The 4,285-nt window shown below is 34.1% G+C and overlaps 1 long non-coding RNA gene across 1 annotated transcript; it reads right to left on the bottom strand.

Annotated features, from left to right (window-relative positions):
• Positions 1-2,051: 2,051 nt before the first annotated feature.
• On the bottom strand, positions 2,052-3,475 carry LOC135848251 (uncharacterized). The gene is made up of 2 exons (XR_010559338.1): positions 3,196-3,475; positions 2,052-3,095 (listed from the first exon to the last, which is right to left on the bottom strand). It is a non-coding gene; the product is annotated as an uncharacterized LOC135848251 (long non-coding RNA).
• Between the last annotated feature and the right edge of the window lie 810 nt (positions 3,476-4,285).

The raw sequence follows: 4,285 nt of genomic DNA, 5'->3' as shown, positions 1-4,285 counted from the left end.
CTCGGATTTATTTACAATTTGTATTTTGCAGTGTCAAGTCGCTATTTTTTTTTCAGGGAGAATGAGGTGTATTTCACCATGAAAAAAAAATCGAGAAAATATGAACGAAATTGAAAATTTGATTTTTGAAATTCGTGATACGCTGAGAAAAATTTAACATTAGGTAATAAATTGTTTTGGAGTCGGGGAGCCCGAATAAGGATCTACTATTTTCTTACAGAGGAGTCCTAAGGAACATTTCTAGCTCTTGTCCTACAAAAAAAGGGGCCCTACTTACAACATGGCGGCCATTTTGATTGACAGGGCAGTCGAAATTGCAGGTTTTGCGTTCCAACATAGGATTGGCACGAAATTTTTTAAACCGTACAAAAGTAGATCGAAAGATCAGGCAAAAATTCATTACCTGTCAAAATTTCAAGTGCTGGAGTGCCTTTTTCGATTTTTGGTGAATTTTTGAAAATCAAATTTAGGCCAAAAACGAGGGGAAAAAACAAAATTTTATTAAATTGACCAAGAAAGCTGAAATTTGGGATATACCCTATTTTCGACATGCCAAATCGATTAGAAACTGTTTCAAACCGTTTTGAGCAGTTCTGGAGCATCCAGCAGATTTTTGAAACTTGAAATTCCCACAAAATTTCATCAAATGGAGTTGGAAAGCCGAAATTTACTCTGCAACTAATGTATTTTGGGTTTTGGAGCCTCCAGCATTTTTTTGAAAATTACTGGAGCCTCCAGTAGATTTTTGAAACTTGAAATTTCCCCAAAATTTCATCAAACGGAGGTGGAAAGCCGAAATTCATATTATGAACTAGTTTCAATACGCCACGAAGTCAACTGCATGTGGATTTTAAGTCGTTTTTGGAGTCTCCGGCGACTTTTTGATAATTACTGGAGCCTCCGGTAGATTTTTGAAACTTGAAATTTCCCAAAATTTCATCAAATGGAGTTGGAAAGCCAAAATTTATCTAGCGAATTAATTTCAATACGCTACGAAGTCGACTGCAGGTGGATTTTAAGTCGTTTTGGAGCCTCCAGCGACTTTTTGAAAGGTTGTATGGCGTTTTTTGACAAATTGAAATTTCCGAAAAGTAGCTGGAAGCTTCAAAACCATTTGAAACCACCATGCAGTCGACTTCATATCGTATTGAAATTAGTTTGCGAAGAAAATTTCAGCTTGCCAACTCCGCATTTGATAAAATGTTGTGGAAATTTCAAGTTTTAAAAATCTGGCGGAGACTCCAGCAATTTTCAAAAAGTTGCCGGAGGCTTCAAAACGACTTGAAATAAACCTGCAGTCGACTTCGTAGCGTATTGAAATTAGTTCGCTGAATGAATTTTGGCTTTCCATCTCCATTCTCCATTGAGTTTCAAAAATCTGCTGGAGGCTTCAGAACTGCTCAAAACGGTTTGAAACAGTTTCCAATCGATTTGGCCGTTCAAACATAGGGTATATCCCAAATTTCAGCTTTCTTGGTCAATTTGGTGAAATTTTGATTTTTTCCCTCATTTTGGTCCTAAATTTGATTTTCAAAAATTCACCAAAAATCAAAAAAGGCACTTTAGCACTTGAAATTTTGACAGATGATGAATTTTTGCCTGCTCTTTCGATCTACCTTTGTACGGTTTAAAAAATTTCGTGCAAGTCCTATGTTGGAACGCAAAACCTGCGATTTCGATTGACCTGTCAATCAAAATGGCAGCCATTTTGTAAGTAGGGCCACTTTTCTTTCGAGGACACAAGGGCTAGAAATGTTTCTTAGGACTCCCCCTTTAAGTGAAAAGTTGTCTCGGTGGATCGGATGGGGGGGGGGGTGCAATAGATCCTTATGCGGGGTCCCCGACTATTGGAACAAAAACGAACAAAAGTATCGAAAAAGTGATCTTACTATGAAAAATTCCAGCAAAAATTTTGGATTTTTTGCTCCGATGTTACTGTCATAATTAGATGAGGATCCCTTTGGTATGTGGCGAATTCGACGACGATGTGATTAAGTTTACATGATTGTGATTTGTGTGTAAATAATTCAAATAAATTGTGGAGAGTCAGATCAGAAATAACTCATTTATTAACGTGTCATATAAATAATACATCAAGTAATGAATATTTTTTTGCTTGTTTGTTTGTTTCAGAAGGTGAGTTACCAAGTTTTAATTTTAATTACAGAAGTGGAAAAATGAGTAAGTTATTTTTTCATAGCTTATTCAAAAATTCATTTACTTAATCGATGTAATGAGGAAACATCTTCATTAATGAACTCAGAAAACCAGTTATAATTATTGCCGTGATTAGTAGTTTGAGATTACGAAGAATGTAATGGACATTTCACGAATCAAATCGAAAAACACTCGTCTATGGCGTGTATTTTTTTTTGCGTTTCTTTGGGCCAGACAACGTCGGATTTTCATTTCAAAAAATAACGTCCTATGTTATTCGATTCGTTAAGAAATTTGGGCTTCCATATTCAGGTCACATATTGAAAACAAAAATGGAAGAAACAAGAGCTTTTGATGCTGATCAAAACTCAGAAAATTTTTATTGCAGGACTTCTCAAAAAAAAAAAAAAAAACTTTGGTGACCAAAAAAGTTCGAAAAATTGACCAAAACACGAGCAAAACATTTTAATGCTGGAAAATTTAGAGAAATGATGATAATTTCAATTGAATTTAATGTAAGAGAAAATTTTCCAAACAAAACATTCCAATTAAAATTCAACATAAATGATAAAAACTCGATCGAGACTTCGAGACAATTTCAGCTGAAAACCGAACTTTTTGACAAGATGAAACTATTTCGTAACTTTTTTGGCCAAAAATAGAGAATTTTGGGCGAAAGTAACACTTTTGACCATTTTTGGGAGAAAAGTGTAAATTTCTAGAATTTTTTGGAAGTAGGTAAATCAAAATTATAGTGCGAGATGTTTGAAAAAATGTTCAAATGCTTACACTTTACTGCCAAATTTTGGCACTTGTGCGCTCGCATTTCGCCCTGAGTGCCAAACGTGCCCACAAGGGAAGTGTTCTGGCGTCTGCTGCATTTGCTTCAAATTCCACCATTTCTTGATTATTTTCATCTGCAACCGCTAACGAAAGAGCTGCACAATATACGAATACGAAATTTTGTCAACAACTCAAAGTAAATAGGTGCTTATAATTGTAATTAAATTTCATTGATTGAAATATGAAATAACTCACCGACATTCGCTACAATCAAAAGGGCCACAAGAACTCCAACTGTTGAAAACATTATTTTCTGAATTTTTTTTCATCAGTAGGTACGTGTAAAAATCGACTGTATTCCTCGATAATAATAATAATAATGGATTCAATAACAAAACACAACTGCCAGTTGGAGGATGAACAATTTCATTTGTTTATCGTATGAGCGGAAGTCTTAATACAGAAATTGACTAGATAGGAATTTTAAAGGAATGGTCTTATATGATGACTTGATATCGTACGAGTAGTTATCAATGTTTTGAAAGTGATATCGAAATTTTCAATCTCATAATACCTACTTATAATTACACGCATTTCACTTCATACTCTCTCATATCGACTATATAGGTACTACCTATCTATCTGAACCTATTTTTCAAAGTTTCGCTTTCTGTAAAAAAAAAAAGTAAAAATTCTCAGCTTTTGTCAGAATTGCCTAAAAGTCTCGCTTTGTCGCGAAGAATTACCATAAAGCTTTGATTTTTTGCTAAAATTGTCAAAGTCCCATTTTTTGTCAGATTTGAAAGAAAAAATCTTGATTTCTTATCTAAAAATATCAAAAATTGCTTAAAAAATCCACCTCATATTCCAAAAGGTATAAATTAATTTCCTAAACATGTTCAAAAGCCTCGCTTTTTGCCAAAAGCTTCCAAAAAAACTCTGTCTTTTGCTAAAATTGTCCACAGCTCGTTTTTTTGACAGAAATTGCCAAAAAATTTAATTTTATTGTCAAATGTTTTTTTATCAAAAAGTTGAGAGTTGGGCTCATTTTTCTGATAGAAATTTAAAAAAACTGCCGGAGTCCTTTTTCTTTACTTTTTTAATGAAATATTTTGGCTTTTTTGTGATTTTTTTTCTACGATTGAATGCCTTGCTCACGTCCTTGGAAAAAATTGAGTATGAACTCTGTAAATCATCCATCTCTGCAGAAAATTCCAATTGAAATTTTTTCTACTCTTCGAAGTGGAGCTCTTGAGTCGTCTCCAATCACTTTTGAAACGATCTGCAGCCTCTGGAAAAAGTTGGATTTTCTTCAGCACACTGGAATTGCTCAAAATGAGGTCTA

The sequence above is a fragment of the Planococcus citri genome, chromosome 5, assembly GCF_950023065.1.
Source record: "Planococcus citri chromosome 5, ihPlaCitr1.1, whole genome shotgun sequence".
Taxonomy (NCBI): Eukaryota; Metazoa; Arthropoda; class Insecta; order Hemiptera; family Pseudococcidae; genus Planococcus; species Planococcus citri.
Note: the sequence above shows the minus strand (reverse complement) of the source record. Positions and strands in the feature narration are given on the sequence as shown.